The sequence below is a fragment of the Tachypleus tridentatus genome, chromosome 8 (genome assembly GCF_004210375.1).
Source record: "Tachypleus tridentatus isolate NWPU-2018 chromosome 8, ASM421037v1, whole genome shotgun sequence".
NCBI lineage: Eukaryota > Metazoa > Arthropoda > Merostomata > Xiphosura > Limulidae > Tachypleus > Tachypleus tridentatus.
In genome coordinates this window covers 88899901-88921654 of record NC_134832.1, presented here as the reverse complement: position 1 = coordinate 88921654, position 21754 = coordinate 88899901, and the positions used below count along the sequence as shown (strand labels likewise).

Below are 21754 nucleotides of genomic sequence, written 5' to 3'. Positions count from 1 at the left end.
GTTCGAGAGCAGAATGAAATTTATATATTATGACGTCTTTGACTGACATTAATAAAGTAAACTAGCATATTGGACAAGCGATGGGCAGATTTTAGTTTCAGATAAGTATCCAAATATCCAACCACAAATGGACAAAGTGATAGTTTACGGACACATGTAAACTTACTTTAAAAACGACAAAAAAAATGATTAGACAGGAATGACATTTTAGACAGGAGAGTGACATGTTATAAGTTTTTGTTAATAGATGAGTAACTGGATGAATATATATATTAACAATTGAAGATTTGTAGTTTTGTTTTTAAAGATACTTTATAACGACGACGGAGATACGTATGCTATTGATGTCACAATTCTTCTCTATATTACTTGCGTAGAATAAGCGAAAAGGGGGAAGGTTCAATGTATCTAATTTGATCATTATAAAATATGTAATAAAGGATTGCGGCAAATCAGCTCCACCCACCTCCAACTGTTGGTTTACTCTTTATCAAAGAATAGTGGGATTGATTGTCACATAATAATACTTCCGAGGCAGGAAGGATGAGCATTTTCGGCAACAGATTTCAAATGCTAGTCGAGCGTCCTAACAACGCCTTGAGAAATCTGTGCTGTTCCATCTGCGAGTAAGAAAACTTGATTTTGTGCTGCAAGCTTTTAGACTTATCGCTGACCTATCCACAGGAGTAAACAATAGATAATGAAGTAATTACAATTGTAACTCGTAACGTAGACTACATTTCTTAACATACTTCACAGGACAGCGTCAACAAAACAAAATATGTTCGTTTTTGCTTCTTTCATTATTTAGATTTTCATTTTAAGAAGCTATTTAAATGTCCTTAAGTTCACTAAAGTACTGATGTCAATTCTAATCAGAAACAGCCGATAAAATAACAAAAACTAAAACAGCGCATAAACAAAGGAAAACTATTATTATTGGACTTAATTTTGATATCAAGGAGCTAATATTTGAAATCACAAAGTCCATACAGAACTGAAGGTCAAAGTAATCTAGTTTTTTAAAACTTAGCAAGGAGTTTTCTCATTATGATATAAACTTTAATAGTAACACTGTTTAATAAAATAACAACATATAACTAAGTTCATACAATACATAAAAAGGAATAAAGGCAATAACTAAACACCATATCAGAGTTGTACCATTTTAAAGGTTATTTGTTCATTAACGTAAGTAATTAACAACCTTCAACATCGTTCTATTCCATTATATTAAACTGCATTACACAACTTCATATATAACCAAAATCCTCCAACAGTTAATCCTGAATGCCCCAGACTTTCTTAAGATTGTGAAAGGGCATTTGGGGTTAATTAAACACTGTATCACCATGCATTATATTGGTAAAAATAACAGTAGCTTCGTTCACAGACGACGAAGGAGGAAAGGTAAAATGAAGGTTTAACAGAATTATTGTAGCTCTTAAAACCTGCCCGCCCCGGTACTACAGCGGTATGTCTGCGGACTTACAACGCTAGAAACTGAATTTCGATATCCGTGGTGGGCAGAGCACAGATAGTTTTCTGTGCTGAGCTACAAACAAAAACTGTTGGTTATTCAGGGTATTTCCTTGTGGTGAAAGGGTTATGTAATCGCCAAAAAAGGATCGTTTACCCTGTTGTATGGGAATGTGATTCACAATTTGATATCATTTTAAGTTATTTCGTAAACAAAAAATACGTATGCTTTTTGAACATTTTATTTCGTACTTTTAAATATGTTCTATACAAAGCCTCTCAGTGTTTTGGTAATACATATTAAGGAACTATGAATGTCACAGGCTCTTATCACAGCAACTGTGACCAGTGCGATATCTACACAAGAAAACTTATTCCCTTCGATCCTTACGGAAACTAGACGGCCAAACAACAACAGTTAGTTGATTTGAAAAAAGATTCTTATGAAGTTGCTAACCCCAAATCGACTGATAACTGGCGAAAACATGCCCTTATCATAGGACCTTAGTCCATATGCGGGACAGACATGACTATGACAACGTCAGAGCAGACGGACTTAGCTCCAGCGTTAGCAATCCGTTCTCCCGAATATTGACATAGCTAAGTATCTATAAAAACTGGATAGAAGCAGAAGACAAAGAAAAGAAGGCAGTTTGTTTCTGAATATCAACAGGAACAAGATGAGAACTCACGTGAAGCGATTCCAAGGCCAGTAGAGGGCTAAGAGAGTCTAAACGGAATAGTTAGTGTACTTATACATGACCCAGGGCAAGAGAAATAGCATACAACTCCTGCAGTGAACACAGAAACTGTAGAGTGAATCCTGTGAACAACCACTGAGCCACAACAAACCATGTCAATGCCCACAGAGCCACCTGATTGTGAATCATCCGTAAAGACAGGAATAAGGGAATGGTTCGAAAGATGTTCGCTAAAGAGAAGACAATACTTCCAATTGGGAGCATACGAACTTCTCAGACGACTTAAAGGAAGGTTACAGTCTATTATAGCTTATCTTTTTAATTTTATTTAACTCTGTCAAGCGTAGCAGTTCGTTAAATGGTAAAACTATACGACTGAATGATATTATCTTCAGAGAATTTTAACTTTTAAGTGGCAACTACAATTTCATTAAAACAGAGTGAATCTAGAATAACATACGCAAGAGCTGAGAACCTAGCGGATAAATAATACATCCTATATGCATGAAATCAGGGGATTTTAGAGTAAGTAGTATGTGAACTGCATTATTTATTTAGTTTAAAGTTGACTGTTAGTTAAAACGTTAAAAAATCAGTCATGTATGAGTAAATGAGTTGAAGAAGATCCTAACAGAGAAAACAAGACATGTGGTAGTAATTTGTGTGTGTGTGTATTACATTAACATAAGTGTAAATCAAATCATTCGTTTTAATGGCTGCAAGGATGTAAAATATGATGTGATTTAAATTATTACCAACCTTATTGTGAAGTAATCTACATGTACATATACCACTATAAAATGTTGTATTCCACGAGACAATCCAAAATCATCAAAATTTTCGCCCCCCAGTGGCACAGTGGTATGCCTGCGAAACTCATACTGTTAAAAACTGTGTTAGATACCTGTGGTGGGAAAATCACAGATACATTATTGTGTAGCTTTGTGCTTAATTCATAACAAACAAACAAACAAATCAAAATACACTTTATCACAGCATGGCCTACGATATGTTCAAAGAACAAAATAGTATGTTTTTAACGTTACGTCAGAATTGAATAGTCAGCCAGTCAGTGAATATGTCATGTTTTGTCTTTGTCTTCAGTTTCTCTCGGGCAGCTGGAAAGAAACCCTATGCCAAAACGTTTCACTTCTTTTACCAACTGAGGAAACTTTATTGAAGCGAAACGTCACTGCATAAGATTTCTTTTTTCATTTGCCAAAGAGAAGCTGGAGTCTTTCTTACTTTATTGTTGGTATTGGCTTTTACAAGTCGCATTCTCCTTTATACAACCAGCGAATTAACTGTATATTTTAAATCTCAAAGTTTGAAATCTGAGTTCAGTATTATAATGAATATCCCATTGCAAATCATGTAGTAATAACGCCGCATATATAAGTCATATTTTCAGTGAGATCTTGGACACCAGTTCATACTTTTTGAATTCAAATTTCATCAGTAAATAATGCCTCTTTCTTCTTTCCTGTCCACTTTCAAATGCAAGTCACTTTAAAATCACCGCGTATTTATGAAAGATTATATCTCACTCTCTCTCTCTCATATATAAACATGTATGTGTGTGTGCATTAGCTCAATAATTATACAGGTTACAACTCACGCAACCTGCGTTTAGCCTTTTTCTCATGGGATGGTAATCACCCCATGACAGTTTCGTGACGTACTTAGGCTTAATATTTTATCGACGTGTCTCTCTTTCACCTATAGTGACCTCACCTTGTTCCTACAAAAGATTTCTCCTCCTTAACTCCGCCTTCTTTTAGTTGAGTGTTTTTGTTGTAGGTTTATTCGAGACAGTTTCAGGTTGTTATGCTTTATTCTATAAGCCAGATATCTGGTAAAACAGGTAGATAAACGAAGGACAAATCTTTACTCTAGAAACTACGTACCCAGTAGAACAGGCAGGCAAACGAAGGACATATCTTATATAATGATTCTACCCTAAACACTGGCACATAAAATGAATTTATACATAAATGAAGCGAAGTATTAAATCAACACTTTTAAAAGTTATATTTTTTCAACATACCTTAACGATATAAGTAATTACGCTGCCGTTTGTTTAATGTGTTAGTAATGCATGCTATTGAAAATTATTATACTTAAGAAATGAAACACATTATGCTAATACATAACAGGTACATAGCGACTTATAAACATCAAAAATTATTAATGGTGGAATATTGTATGAACAGAACATTGGTCTGACTTCTTCATTTATGGTTAATAGTAAGCTATATACAGTTTATATATCGTTATGGAGATAAAAAAATTAAGTAAGAGAAGTAAATGTGACCGGAAACAGTTAAAGGTCAGTTGAATGGGCAGTGAATAGAACGGTTTATGTCGCTCGACCATAATCACAGTTCATTGAGAGATGGTTAGCTATGACGAGATTTGTAGTTTCTAAATATTATTTTTTTAATTTTGGTTCGGTGTAGCAAGAGAATTTCATTACACAGTATTTTGTGACCTGTTTCATACTAATTGATGGATTAGGGCAGATGTCTGGAATTCACCCCTACGTATGTGGGGGGGCGTTATAAAGTACGGTCAATCTCACTATTCGTTGGTTAAAAAAGTAGCCCAAAAGTTGGCGGTGGGTGGCGATGACTAGCTGCCTTTCCCCTATCCCCTAGTCTTGCACTGCTAAATTAGGGCCGGCTTGCGCAGATAGCCCTCGTGTAGCTTTGCACGAAATTAAAAAACGAACGATTTACGTAAGTGAAGTAGGATCTTTTTTTTTTATAGATGGTGATTAGATCTTGTGTGTGGCAACATGATGACGGAGTGAAGTTTCCTGTATATTTTAGTCATGACTTAATCGTTTTATTTTTTTACACTAGTATCCACAAAATGGGAGGCAAGTGTTGGATTACATTTCATGTGTTAAGAAATTCAATTAAAGTAACTAGCACATCTTTTCCATGTCGTCATATACCAAATATATAGTCTACGTATCTTATCCAGATTTCTAGTTTCTTTATGTGTGTAATTTATTTTCAAACAATTATTCTAACTCGTTCATGTAGAAAAGTGAAGGAGAAAGGGGATTCCATCGCTAACTCATTGTTTTGTTTATATGATTGGTATTCGCATGTAAAATAGGTGTTATTTAAACAATATTCTGTGAGGTTGATTAAGTTTCATGATTGTCTTTTAATTTTTTAGGCCATGTAAAGCTGTTTTTGCATTGAGGAAAATAGAGATTTTATATCGAAAGTTTTTGATCCTATGAACAAAGTCTTGGGAATTTGTTAGAGAGGCATAAAATGATAATGGATGCTTTTCACTAGCATTTTTTCTAGTCAATCAGTTCCAAATTAGTGCTGACAACTAAAGGTAGACAGTATGTAGCTTCGCGCGAATATTCAAAAGAAGGAATCTGTTAAAGTCTGCACTGTGTTGTATTTGTCAAAATATTTAAAGCACAAAAATTTATGTTTATCTGTTTGTCCGTTATCTAACTACTTCTATGTCGCTAGACCAATCTCAACCAAACTGGGATAATAGTTTGGTATAAAGGTCAAGGTATTAAGCAGTACATAACCCCCATTCCCATTACTGCTATTATTGAGCACTTATTATATTAGTTAACATCTACAGATTGCGCCATGTTTCTATGCTAAAATAAAAATTAAATAAACATTAGATTTTCTATTTCAGTAAAGCATAAAGCTACACAAATGAGCTATCTGTGGTCTACTCACCACGAGTATCGAAACTCGGTTTTCAGCGCTGTAAGTCCGTAGACATACTGCTGTACCAGTAGGAGCTTAGGTTTTACTATAAAACAACATACACACTATATAGGGAAAAGCAAAAACACTTCTGCGACTGATGATTGTCAATTAATTAATCACGTGAAACAGTACAGAAAGAAATTAAGAGCTCGATTTTAAAAGCGGTTAACAGAAAGCACACTTACCGCCACTATTCTGTAGCTACCTCTTCCTACAATGTTATCCTGACATTCCTACATGTTTTAAGTATATATATATATATATATTGGGTTCTTAAAGCCTATGCAAAGCTTTTAGTGAGGTAAAATTGAATACTATAATAATATGTTACACTGAAATACCCGTCTTTTTTCCAGATTATGAACTTTAAGAAAAATGTGGGAGGTGGATGTTATCATAAATAACACGAAAAATCCTAGCATTTACGAATTTTAAAGAGCAGTGGATATCATTCATTCACAACATAAAGAAAAGGCAAAAACCAATACACAAATATATTAAACAGCCACAGAAAATCAACAGTATCAACGAGATATTCTATTAAATCTCAACAAAATGTTCTTTATAACGCACTTTCAACACACATTAATAGAATGATAAAGACAGGTTTTAAGTGCAAAGACATTCTATTGGTTATTAAATCAGTGAATATGGATATATTTTTATTGTATATTTTTATCCCATATTAGAATATGGCAAAGTATCGAACTTGAAAGAAATACTTTGGATATACACTGCTGGCCAGAATCTTAAGGCTAATGAATATAAACAAAAAATATGCATTTTGCGTTGTTAGACTCAACCACTTATTTCAGTAGAGCTTTGAAAGACGAAAATAAGAAAAGGGAAAATAAAAATGAAAAACATTTTTAGCATTTAATAGGGAAAATGTGAACACTATGAAATTAGTCTAAATACTAGCTGGTCAAAAGATTAAGACCATACCAAAAAGAAGTTCTAAACAGGGTAGGAAATGCCCAACAAGAGGTCTCAGTAGTGAGTTGCACGGCCGTCACTGCGAATAACTGCAACCATTTGCTTTGGCATGGTCGATATAAGCGTTTGCAGAAGGCTGGCTGGAATGTCATTCCAAGTGGTGAAGATGGCTTCACGAAGATCATGCACTGTTTGGAATTGACGTCTATTTCTGCAGACTTCCTTTGCCATCCACCCCCAAACATTTTCGATGGGGTTCAGTTAGGGGAAACACGCTGGATGGTCCAAAAGAATCACATTATTCGTCATGAGAAAACCCTTTGTCCTGCGGGCATTGTGGATGCAGCGTTGTCCTGCTGAAAGATCCGGTCATTTCCACACAAACGAGGGCCTTCAGTCAATAAGAATGCTCTTTCCAACATGCCAATGTAGCCAGCTGCTGTTTGACGTCCCTGTATAACCTGAAGCTCCATTGTTCCATGGAATGAGAAAGCACCCCAGATCATGATGGAACTTTCTCCACTGTGTCGTGTAGAAAATGTCTCCGGTAGGATATCTTTATCGTGCCAGTAACGTTGAAAGCCATCTGGACCATCCAGGTTAAATTTTTTCTCGTCAGACAACAAAACCTTCTTCCACTTTTCCCATGTTTGGTGCTTCTCAGCAAAGTTTAACCGAGCTCTTTCATTGTGTTGAAGGAGGCGTGGCCTTTGAAGACGTTTACGGTTTTTAAAGCCTTTCTCTCGTAGATGCCGCCTTAATGTTCTTGAGCTGCATTCTGCGTCCGTAAGGATCTTAACCAAGTTCGACGATCGACTGGTGTCTTGCCGTACAACCCGTCGAATCCTCCTGCTCAACGCCGGCGAAATTTTCTTGTGCCGACCACTTGAAATTCTCGTTCCGTATCCCTCAGGGTCTTTTAAGAAATTTTCAACAGCAGTTTTACTACACCCAGTCTCACCGGCGATGGCACGTTGATAGAGACCTTGCTTTTGCAGCTCAACAATTCTGACACGTTCAAACTCTGTCAACATTTTAGCCTTTGCCATGTTTTTACCCAATGTAACACAGGAGATGTCAGTGGGAGACGTTGACAACGCTAATGCTTGAACACAAGTGACTAAATTTCGTTACTTGTTTACCGATTAACGCTTCCTTTCACAAATTCAAAGAGAGAGATTTAAAGATAGCCAAACTATAACAAGCTAGTACGTTATACATAATACTAGCCATAATGACACTATTTGTATATAATAATTGTTTCAATTCATGGTTTTGTTATGACAGTTTGATTCTTTGTTCCTGAATTTCGCGCAAAGCTACACGAGAGTTATTGTGCTAGCCGTCCCTAATTTAGCAGTGTAAGACTAGATAGAAGGCAACTAGTCTTCACCATTCGTGTCAACGTTTGGGCTACTCTTTTACCAGCGAATAGTGGAGCTGACCGTCACTTTATAACGCCCCCACAGCTGAAAGGGAGAGTATGTTTGGTATGACAGGGTTTCGATCCCACTGCCCTTGGATTGCGAGTCAAGTCTTCTAACCACCTGGCCATGATAGTAATTTTAGTCGTGAGAACCTGTACTAATTGAAACACTACTCACATACACAAATTTCTTGACAAAAACTTCTGCAATGAGAACCAAATTAACATGATGAAATGAAATTTTTCATCTTTTTTTTTTATTTATGTCACAACACATTATAATTAGATTAACTATTTTTGACACTACTTCAATAATTTATTTTAACACCAGTAATTATTAAGTATTATTTTCTTGGATTAATAAGTGGCAAAACAGCAAACTTGCCACCTTGATCTCAGGCGACCACTTCACCAATTACAATAGTTTTTGTGTTTGGCTGTTTTAACGAAAAACTACACAATGAATTATTTGTAATCCGTCAACTACCGAAAATCGAACATGGAATTTGAGTATCTTAAGTCCAGAAATTTGCTGCTGGCTCACTGATGGACAACTGTATTAGCAGTTATTAACAAAAACTTCTCTGTGTGTGTATGTGTTTCTTAGAGCAAAGCCAAATCGTCTCTGTCGAGGGGAATTGAACCCATGATTTTAGCGTTGTAAATTCGAAGACTTACCGCTGTCCCAGCGCTGACAAGAATATTAGAGTGAAAGTAAATAGGGCGTACAATAATATATCAACCTGTTCAACCTTTTCTTCAATGTCACGTTGGCCATAGCAAACTGAATTTCTATATACCATTGTTTGACATTATTTTAACAAATAATATTTGTATATAGCATATTAAATGTGGCAAAATATATCCTATCGTGTTATAAATCATTTTTTATGCATAACGTTGTATTTTTCAAATTGTATTTGTATGAAATACTGGCAGCCAAATATCTATTATTATATTGTACTGGCTGTTTTAAGCTGTATATCTGTGTTATTGAAAGTTGTGCATTGTATTTGTATATAATCATGACCACGAAAAAATTTACTTTTACAAAAACTTGACTTCAGAAAAAAATAGATATATAGCAGAAGCTATGACGTTCCTTGTTAAATTACAACATAAAACTTTCTGCACAAAATATTTGATACTTAAATTTTAATATTTTACACAGGTATGTAAATGTCTTTACAGTGTTTGACTTTTAAAATATCCATTAAACTCGTCATGAAAAAAAAAGAATTATTATGAAGAAACACATCAGTATTTAGACTTTTTTCATGAAATGAAACAGTAACATATATTTACATTCAGGGTACGCGCAGTGTGAATTTTAATAGTTTATTTGTTTTAGACCAAAGTCGCAGTAGACTATGTCCACTACGAGCATCCGAGCCACGGATATTAGCGTTTTAAGTCAACAGATTTACCACTGTCACCGGGGGACAGTATTAATAGTGAGTTGTTTGTAAGATACTAATTTTGAAAAGCTGGTCGCATACAGACCATGAATCTGAAGATTATCTAAGAAGGTCAAAACATTGTTCGGTACTTTCTTTTAATTAAAGAGCTAATACCCGTACCAGCCATCTTGAGAACACAATTTTAACATGGACGAGCTGTTGGAAGGTCAATTACATCATGTAATGCCCCTCCCTAGTAGCTCTATGGTTAGTCTCTAGGCTTAAATCGCTAAAACTTAGGTTTTAATACCCGCAATGAGCAGATCACAGATATTTTGTTGTGTAGATTTATGGTTTTTAAAAAGCAAATGACAGATAATTGCGGTTTTCTGCACATGTCAAGTAATAACCACAAGTCCACTGTTCATAGACTCAACATGGGTTTCACTGTGGCAGTTTTACTGATTTTGAGTAACCGACTGGTAAGAAATATATATATATATATATATTGTGAATAGGGTCTGAAACTTGTCAAATTTCTAATTGATCCTTAACAAATATTCTAACTTGCTCCTATCAGATTTAGCTGATCTATTCTAAGAATACGTATATGTGTATGTGTGTTTCTTGCAATTTATGAATTGCAGATGCAAATTTTGTATAAAGGACACAACTGCAAATATCAATGTGAATATATTTCTAACATTAAAAACACTTTAACCGAAACAACACTTTTTGATTATATCGGTCTTGGAATGTATATAATATTTACATTAGTTCACATAAACACAAAATAATAATGTGACTTGAGAATGACATTTTAACACTGACCAAAAGTTAGGAAATTTTTCCCTTGATGCGTTATTTGTTTGGATCTATCCCTGTATTTTCATATTCTAGGATATTTATTTTTCTGTAGACTTTCTGGTAGAAGTACTTAAGGGCTACCTTCTTTAGCTATTCAAATTTAAAGTTATAGCCAGGAAGGAATGCGACTAGTCACCACCACCCATCAGCTTTTGGGCTACTCTTTTACCAACGAATAGTGAAATTGATCGTAACATTATAACGCCTCCATGGCTGAAAGGACAAGCATGTTTGGTATGACTGAGATTCAAACCCGTGACCCTCAGATTACGAGTCAAAAACCTCAGCCATCTGGCCATGTCGGACCTCACGGCTGAAAGAGCGAGCATTTTCGATGTTCATGTTCGAACCCGCTCCTCATAGGTTGCGAGTCAAACACCCTAAACACGGGGACATACAAGGTCCTCAAATGGTCCCGAAACGTACTTTTTATTTCATACGTCACATATATTTCCAATACATTTAAAAATGGACCAGGAATAAGCAGAAAATAAAAACTTTATTTTACGACACAAAACAAAACTATGGTTTTAGAAGAAAAAAAAGTATAAAAGTAAGATAGGAAGAAATGGTTAGAATTATAATCAGCTAGTTAGGCTTATAAGTTTATTTATTACCGTAATTATGTGTCAGGCTTAAGGTTACGAAAGATCACTTTCTGTTCCATTTATGTCTCATTAGCGCTATTCAACTTTCACCAAAATTGTCATAATAGCCACAACACCATATAAATGCCATATCTCCTCTTAACTTATTACTCAAAGTTTTATTTCTCGGCTTAGGTCAAGAAGTTCTTTCCAAAGGAATCATATTTGAAGATTTATTGATATAGCATTAGATTTACTAGTAGTTCGTACTTTGTTATGATGAAGGATATTGTACTGTTAGGACTAAGAAAGACTCATTACCTCGAATAATAAATCAAATCAAATCATAAACCAACAGAGAAACGTTCTGTTATAAACATCGCAAAATATCTGTGGGACATTCTTGGACACTTTGTACGTAAATTGATTCCTTCAAGTCGTTATAACCCCAAAATGATGCCATAGCCATAACAGGTATGAATTTCTCTCTTTCCCATCTGTTTTAGAATATACCATTAATCAAATATATTCAGGTAATTTTTTTTTAATTTTCATATAGGTCGTTCTGTGTATAGTATGACATTTTTTCACAAAATTTTGAGAGGTAGTGAACATGTTCTAATCATTTTTTTCAATAAAGTTTATCTAAATCATGAGTTAAAAATTCATATTACTTTGGTTCTGTGTCTGTTCACTCAGGGAAAATATGAGCTTGTCTCAAAGGGTAACACAGACACTTGTACAAATTGGTATCAGTTAAATGTTTTTTTCTCCTCTATAAAAGTTATTTGGAATAGTTGATAACACATGCAACGTTGAAAACTGTTATACTATACCTAAACGTTTCTGTGTACATTTCGCGTAGTAAATCAGGATTTTTCAATACTTTGTTCGGTGGAACATTTTATAGAAAGGCTTTTTCACCCCAACAGCAATTTAAAGTTACAGTTGAACTAAAGGCCAACAAGTATGTAAATTGACAGCACACAAGCATTTGATTCTAAATAAAACAATTTGCTTTATTTATTCACTATGTTTATTTATTTCTTTTAATGTCAGAGTTTTAAATTCTTTACAGCGCATTTCCTAAAACTGAAAACTGTGTTTTGTTGATACTCTTAACTTTGACTGTTGACTATTATTGAACATAAATATCACAGTACACGTAATATTTATTACCCCTAAAACGCGAGGTTAAGGTATTATGCTTTCTAAAACGTCATTATCTCCTTCGGGGAAGGGGGTGAAATTATCTGTCTACAGGTAATCAAATTGCACATGGGATCTGTGGTGAGAGATGTCATGGATGTAAACTTAGCTTGGCCATTGGACGTTGGTTAATTTTATACTATACGTATATATATATATATATATATATAAGTGTGTGGGACAGTTGCTCGTTACGAAAAAAAAACTATTTGAAGTCGCTGAAATTTGTTCAAAAGTCCCGAAATTCTCGTGTATTCTGTGAGTGTGTATCGTGAAGCAAAGTAAACAATTCATCACACAATATCAAAAACTTAACTTTCATTGACTAAGAAAAAAGACAGGACTACTTATAAGGCTAATCCACTTACTGATGAGAAATATGTTCTGTTCATGTGCGAAATATATATCAAGATGGAGAGAGTATACTCGTTACTTCCTAATTCCTTTTTGCCAGAAGTGACTCTTTCAGAAGTGTGGTGTCCCTAATGTCTTTGAACATGACCACACTGATATTCTATGAGGCTGTAACTGACGTTACGTTGTAAACAAAATTAAGTAATTCAGAGAATAAATCAAGTTCCTAAATTTTATGTAATTTAAGCTCTGTTATGTATTTGTTCGAGGAACAAATAATCTAACTACAAAATCTTGGTTCTTTGTACTTCTAAAGTAGTTAATTGTACAGAAATGGATTACTAGTATTGAGTCAATATTATATAAACCAAACTTATATTTGGGTCATTACTGTATGAATCTTGTTAATTAATATAATATAATATAATAATAGCGTTTGCTTATATGCTCATTAATATACTAAGTCTACACTGTCAACAAAACAAAACTTGGCACCATCTCAATACGTCATATAAAAACGTGTTTATATCACTTAATTATTCATTGTTATTTAAATAAAGTTCGTTATTACTTAATATCAATTCAATAAGAATTACAATTGTTCGTATAGTTAAAAAAAAAACTCTTTTCTGGCCAAGAATTACTCAAACTTTGTTGAAAATTATGTAAACAGAGTTCTGACACTGATATGCTAATAAAAACAATATTGTCATTGGTCAGTGCTTGAGCTAAGCAAAATACTAACAAGTTTTTTATTGGACAGGATTATGTAAACGTTTATTAGAGCTTTTTATTAATCATTATTATTTAAACAAACATCATCATTTGTTTGTATTATTTAGCAAAGCTTATCACCAGTCAATATTTAAATAAAGTTTGTCGATGACCAAAATTACTTAAAACCTGCTACAGGTAAATATCGTTTAAATAAAGATTATCACTGGTCAATATTATTTAAGCTAGTGACCGGCCAAATATTTTAAAATAGGATTTTTTTTCAATATAATAGATCTTGTTTTATCGAAACTTATAACAACTAACACTATATGTAAATACAAAAACTGTAAAAAAATATATTTATTCCCATTAATAATAAATGCAATTACAAATTATAGTTTTATGCGCATTTTTATACACCTTTTTACATATAATAATATATGACTTACAAGTCTGGCTTTTATTTTTATCTTACCGGTAGTAAGGATGATATCCCTGGGATGGTACGTGCAGATCCACTGGGAGAACTCCATACACCTCAGGCGGCTGGATGCTGGGGTGAGCCGCCATCGTGTCTGAGCGCGGAATATAACAACACTGACAAACTGAAGTTGGACCAAACGGCAAAACAGAGCATAGAGTTGAGGAATGTGAGCAGAGATGAGAGGGTAAATCGTTTCTAGGCGTTACTCCGCGCTGGTGCGCTAGACCGTGTTCAGCCACGGTGATAGTTCGGTTCAGACAGCAGGGATAGAAACTCTTACACAGATCCACAGAAAATTTAACAATAGTGAAGTTTTCATAAGAAAGTAATTCCTGCCCTTTCTGACGGGAAGATTAGACATCGAATCACATGTAAAGAATGCCCTTTTATGGTTCGGTAAGTTGAAGATCACTCCCTCATCCAAGAACCAAGTGGTGGCCGCTAACAGGCCTCGTTGAAACCAACGACTAAGCTACCGGAACCTTTCTCATAGTACATGCCTTCCCGCCACCAGCGATGGGTTACTACGTTTGCCGTGTTTCATGGCCGTAACAAATCGCCCATTGTCAGCCAATCTGAATGAACGTCAGAGCACGACAGTCTGACGCTCCTCCGTGGGTACTCCCTCTGGAGTTTTACCGGCCAGTCGTAGTCTTCCTTGGCACTCTTGTGGCAGGTGAAGTGTTTTAAACAATTGTTGATTATCCTTTCTCGCTCCGCCTTCAGTTTCAATATCGAAGAAACAGTGATTCTGCAACTTAACAGCTGAGAAAGAACCGTATCTCCATCTTCTCTCTACCACTAGAATAAATTATTTTTAATTAAGTATTTAATTATTTTTAATTAGTGTTTAATTATTATTAATTAAGTGTCTAAACAGGGCTTACTAAATTATACAGTAAATAATGAGATAGGATTGCATAAACTTTCCAGGTGTGGCTGTATTATATTATAGATAAGGAGTTGATATCAACTAACTTTTCCAGGTAAGACTGTGGTATACTGTACATAATGAGCTGAGAACATCTAAATTGCCAAGGCGAGGATGTGTTACGTTGCAAATAATGAGCAGGGATTGTTTAGAATACCCATATAAAGTTGTGTTATGCTGTGAATAACAAGCCGAGAACTCTTAAACTGTGTGACACTGATTTGAGCTTTATATTATGATTTCGTGTTAAGTAGCAAATGACTCCAGGTAAACCTAAACACCCCTATATTAGCAGATTTTCTATAATGTACCCCTACTTAACAACAATAGGGAAAATCACAACTTTTGTTCCTGTGTAAATCATCGCAATTAAATAGAAATACTGTATTGATTGTCTTCGTGTGATGAGTAGTGTAAAAACACAGGGATTTTTTATATGTTTGTTAGTGATGACTAGTTCTACCTTTATGGATGTAAAACGTAATCATATTAAGAAATACGACTGTGAAATTTCTTTACTAGAGGGGACGGATCAGAATAGATTTAAAATCGAAATAAGTGTCGTTAGTTCGGAGAATATCCGGACCGAGACGACTTGTGCATCGACATAAAGAGATCGAAATTAAACTAGATCTATCTGGTAAACACAGATAGACAGGAAACAGTCATTTGGTAGCGTAGGAAATACATTCGAAAATTTAATGGATGTGTAAATTAAGCCATGGCTTAGAAATATAACACCCGTGAGAACTTAGGAAATTAAAGGGTATCTAATTATATGATCACAAAGGTACATAAAAATTATCTTTTTATAACTACTATAAAACGAATCGTCATATTAGATTTAGAAAAAAAATACACAACTATTTAGTAATAACTTATTTCGAGTGATTGATTGTTTTGGAATGAAGCACAAAGCTACACAATGAGTTATCTATGTTTGCTCACCACGGGTATCGAACACCGATTTCTCGTAATATGAGCCCGCAGACATATCACTATGCCACTAGGAGCCAATTTCAAGCGATACAGAAAGTAGGGTTCACAAAAATATGCAATAAAGATACGTTCGACAGATTGCACAAAGTCCGGAAAACAAAGTGAATATTTAATTTCATGCTGGTATACAAGGTCTAGAAAAAGAGACATAGTAAAGATTAATCTTTAGTCGTTCCAGAAGTTCTTTAAAAGAGAGAGTTAAACAATAGTGCAAAAAAATGTTTTATTTGGTTCGAAAGGATACAGGAAACATTTGTAATATGGTACATCTGTATAATTATGAACATCTTTCATCCATGAACGTATCTGTAGAAAATTCTGTTTCAGCAATTTCTAATTTAAATCTCACAAGTCCTGACTAGAAAGTTTGTTTGTGTTGTTTCTCCGTTGTTATCTTCATAAACAGTATTATTTCTACTATTTGGTAGCTCGAATACCATTATTTTTCATTTAATTTTTTTATGATTTTAGCATATCGACTATTTTGCATTTTTCAGTTAATATATGTAATTAGTACTAGCCTAATTTTTCTAAACATGCTGAATCTCTTGATATATTGTTAGGATTACGGTCGAAAATATTGACAAGCAAGAACGCAAAAAACACAACAACATATATATACATTTAATTATTTGTTTGTTTTTGGAATTTTGCACAAAGCTACTCGAGGGCTATCTGTGTTAGCCGTCCCTAATTTAGCAGTCTAAGACCAGAGGGAAAGCAGCTAGTCATCACCACCCACCGCCAACTCTTGGGCTACTCTTTTCCCAACGAATATTGGTATTGACCATCACACTATAACACCCCAGCCCAAAGGCTGAAATGGCGAGCATGGCTGGTGAGACGGGGATTCGAACTCGCGACTCTTGGATTATGAGTCGAGTGCCTTAGCCACCCGGCCATGCCAGGTCCCGGAGTACCAGAAGGAAGAGGTGTTTTCAAAAAGCACAGGATCAATATCCTTGTTCCATATACTCATAGGTTCTATAATAACACTTAATTCTGTAACTTCGTTATACTGTTTCTACACCTCACACTGTGGTTTTAAAGAGTCAGAGAGCTCTGTGTACTTTTGAGGCCTATAATTTATATATTTGAATAATTTGTAGCATTTGTATTTATTTCTGTGAACGATACGAAAAAGAAACAGTTTTAGATTTTATTATGTGCTCTGAGGAAAAAATAAATCCGACGTGGATTTAATTGTCAAGAAAATGATATTAATGGATATTTATAATAAATCAAACACAAAACATTAAGTTCAACAGTGAAATTCGTGCCTCGAGCAATATATATATATATACACCTGTATAATTAATTAGAAAAGCTGAAAATTAAAGAAAAAAAGAGAGTATTTTTTTCTGATAACAAAGCCACATAGGCTATCTGCTGAGCCCACGGAGGGAAATCGAACCTCTGATTTTAGCGTTGTAAGTCCGTAGACTTACCTCTGTACTAGCGGGGGACAAGAAAAAAAGAATAATACAATAATAATTGTTGTTAAAATACAAACATCCAATGTCCAATACATGGACACACACCATAAGGTGGGTCATTATGTAATGTGCCCTAGTTTTTAGAGATACTGGCGGAAGTAAAACCCATATAGCGTTCTGAGTGCACCGTGTAACTAGTTTAACTTCAACGTCGCCAGCCTCACATGATTAAAAAAAAAAAAAAGAGCAGATGTAAATACTATAGCCAACAATGTCCCATATCTTTACCATCTTTCGCTGTTTATATCCAGATCTGGGAAGGTGGCTGCTCACAAGAAAATAATTGAATAAAAATACAGCAAGAAACAATCGAATACATTACAGAAATTTAGTTTTATTCCTAGTTCAGTAAATACTATACTCAAAGAAACTACACTTTTATTAAGTAAACTATTAAATCAGTTATTTGTTATGTTACAAAAAATACAAGTAAAAAACAAGAGTTTTTGGATAATTAAAATAACGAACTTGCCTAAAAGCTTTAGAAAATTTAAATAAATCAGTTTTAGCAGATACAATTCAAACATATGCTTTAACAACGTTATTTACATCTATGTCACTTTATGATTTGGTATCAGTCATAAGTTGGTTAATAAACGAATTTATAGATCTATACATAGAAGCAGCAAAATAAACTTTTACTGCGAATAAGGTTCAAATCATTTTTAGTTTTTGCATATATAATATTTATTTTTATATGTATACTTATAAACAAATAATAGATATACCGATGGATGATAATTATTTGAATTGTGTTCTCAAGTTATATCTTCATTATTACAAAAAGAAATTCATAAATATTTTTTCAAAATCGCAATTATTTTCGTTACCATACAGATACATTGATGATTTGATCAGTATTAATAATCCAGGTATAATAATTACATAAATAATATTTATACTGTTGTTCTATAGATTGAGAACACTCCTATCTCAAATACTTAAGTACATTATTTAGATTTAAAAATTAAGATAATTAATATTTATTGTAATGTTAATATTTATGATGAAAAAGTTTTTTTTTTATCATACCTATCAACCTACCCACTAATACAGCGGTATGTCTACGGATTTACAAAGTTAAAATGAGCGGTTCGATTCCCCTCTCGGTGGGCTCCTCAGATAGCCTGATGTGGTTTTACTCTAAGAAAATTACACACACTTGCATTTCAAGTTCCTGATTATTTTTCTCTCCAAACAGTAATGTACCACCAAATGTCATACAGAGCAATACTGGCTCACAACTTCTTAAGTATTGTATAATTTGTAGTGATATACAGTTCTTAATATTTTATATTAACATGTTATAATACATAAACTGAAGTTTAATTGGTTCGAAAAGAAAATTAATTAAATATTTCTAAACATTATATAATAAATATAATTTATCGTAGAGAGCGTAATTGAAATTACTTATTGGAAATTTCATATGTTGTATTGGTAAAGTAGTGTATAGTGGTAGTTATATCATCTTTCCAATATAAGACGTGCTACTGTATTAATTTCTTTACAACCATTAACGATCCAGATAGTTGCATGGAAGGGTGAAAGATGGGAGCTGTACTTATAACGTTGGTTGGATTTAGTATAGTGATACTTAATATGTTGGTATTTACGTTCAAGCATCGCATTGGAGGCTAGAGTGATAACTTCAAGGATAGTTTTAGTGTCTCTCTCATCCATATAATGTATTTTATTTCTTGCTTTTTCGTTTATTTTAATTTTTCGTTTGAGCAGCCACCTTCCCACATCTGGCTGTAGATAGCAAAAGGTGATAAAGATGTGGGACGTTGTAGGCTAGAGCACCCACATCCACTCAATGTTTTTTAATCATGTAAGGCTTGCGAACATTTTTTATGTTGGAAACAATACTGTCAACGTAAAGGAGAAGGGAAAGATATTATCTTCAATACACACAAAACTGAGTTATCTCATACTTATATCACTTTTGTGTAAGTAATACGGGATTTGCAGCATAAAAAAGCTCATTGTGCCGTTCACTTATACACTGGAAGTTTAAAAACAAATATAACAACTAATATTTTGGTCAAACTCTATCACTGGCCTTGCCTTCAACACCACATTTTTTCTTCTATATTTCGGCTTCAACCTTGCCATTGTTCTAACCTTCATTTAAACGTAAACTCAAAACAGTTATTGTCTTAGCCTTGGTCTGAATGTATGTAGAATTGCTTGCTTGTTTCGAATTTCTCGCAAAGCTACACGAGGGTTATCTGAGCTAACCTACTATCAGCCCTTGACCGTCACATTATAACAACTCCACGGCTAAAGGGTGTTTGGTTTGAATCGCGCGCAAAACTACTCGAGGGCTATCTGCGCTAGCCGTCCCTGATCTAGCAGTGTAAGACTAGAGGGAAGGTAGGTAATCATCACCAACCACCGCCAACTCTTAGACTACTCTCTTACCAACGAATAGTGGAATTAACCGTAACATTATAACGCTGAAAGGGTGAAAATGTTTGGTGTGACGGAGATTCGAACTCGCGACTCTCAAATTGCGAGTCAAGCGCCCTAACTACCTGGCTATGTTGAGCCTATATGCAAAATTAAGATTAAAATTGTGTTAATATTCTGGTGTTTGTTTGAACTTATTTAGAATTTCATTGTGAACCGTGTCGTTGTCTTGACCTTGGTCTGAAAGTTTGCAAATCTAATGAGCTTTTAACCTTAACTTTATTTTCTCCAACTGTAAAAAATATGTGGTGTTAAACCTTTATTGGTGTGAAATAATGATATAGGAATCACACCACAAAAAGTGTCACTTCCCGCCATTGAAAAAGTAATTTAATATTCACAGTAATATTGAGAAATATAAAAAAATAGTAATTTTTAAATAAATTATACTTTGATAAGCTTAATTGTAAATGTATACATTTTAGAAGTTACTATTTTCCGGGAAACATAAATTATAAAATATCACAATAATTATAAAATTATTCTTAAGGTGAGTAATTCCTTTACACTTTTCTTTCAACACCACTTATATTGCTTTCATGATTATTATAAATTCTTACCTTTGCATACATAGCAGGAGTTTTAACTTTTATTTGTTCTAAACTTTAACTTTTAAAGATATGAATTTTGATCATGAAAACAATAATGGTCTATTTGTTACAATCTCACTTTGATTCCGACTTTTAGCTCGTAACTCCCTCATTTCGTGTCTGATTTGAGGTCTAATCACAGCTTTGGACTCTGTAAGTCAAACTCTTTCAATTGATGTATTGGATCACGCCCAAGTTCTCATAGATTAATTTACTCTAATCGTGCTTAAAAGAATTTTACTTTTAGGAAAGGGTGATAGAGATCCTTATGAGTATTAAAACTGAATCGCGTATGCATTCAAAAATATAGCTAATAAAATTAAAATAAAGATCTCATAGATTAATTTTCTGTAATTGTGCCTAAAATAATTTAAGTGTCACGACAATTGTGGATTGCTTTGTTTTCTTCTTAGAGTGCAGTTTTCCATTAAACTATATCGCCGTCTTAAACTTGCTTAGAAAACTTTGTACATTTGTATTAAAACTTGTAACTGTTCTCAAATTACGCATATCTAACATGCTTTATTACGAGTGTGATTTTGGTTAAAGTCCGTACAATTCTACAGAATCGGAAATATAACATTTCTTGCATACAAGGAGTATTACAGAACTGTTTACTAACTGTCGACAAAGAACTGTATGTAAATAGTTCACTTTTTAAAGAACTAAAAGATCAGTAATTCCTGATGATTTAAGTGTTGTTGAGCTACTTTAAAAGGTTACAGAAGTCCCTATGACCACAATATTTTCAAGAAAATGAAATTACTATGCTATTATAAGAAGTATGCTTCAAAAACTACGGGAATCGCACAAGATAAGTAATTAAGTTAAACCATGTTTCATTCTTTGTTCTAACCTTGACTGAACATATTAAGGAAATATACTCTTCAAAAAAAGAAACGCAAAAGGCAAAATTTGAGATATATTGTTAACAAGTTTATTTCGTGTAGTTCTGTATGACATGTGTGAAACTTTGCACATTCACTGCTAAACATCCAAAGTCTCCAAAGGCGAAATCCACGCTCACTAGTTGAAGTTTAACGTCACTCAACGTCAATAACGAGTATGCCCCCGTGAGCATCAATAACTGCTTGGCATCTCCTGCCCATGGAAGCGATGAGATGACGAATAACATCCTGTGGAATGGCTGTCCACTCAGCTTGCAAAGCTGCTGCAAGCTGAGGTAGAGTCTGCGGTTGAGGTTGTCGCCGTCGCAGACGTCGGTTCAACTCGTCTCAAAGATGTTCGATGGGGTTTAAATCTGGTGATCTGGAGGGCCAGGGAAAAACGTTGATGTTGTGGTGTCTCAAGAAGACAGTGGTGAGTCGGGCTGTGTGAGGAC

General features: G+C 34.3%; 1 pseudogene across 1 annotated transcript in view; it reads right to left on the bottom strand.

Annotated features, from left to right (window-relative positions):
- Positions 1-14045, bottom strand: part of LOC143222891 (protein trachealess-like) — a 297994-nt pseudogene extending 283949 nt beyond the window's left edge. The window contains exon 1 of the transcript XR_013012572.1: positions 13913-14045. The product of XR_013012572.1 is annotated as a protein trachealess-like (transcript). The remainder of the gene's footprint in view (positions 1-13912) is intronic.
- Positions 14046-21754: the final 7709 nt, after the last annotated feature.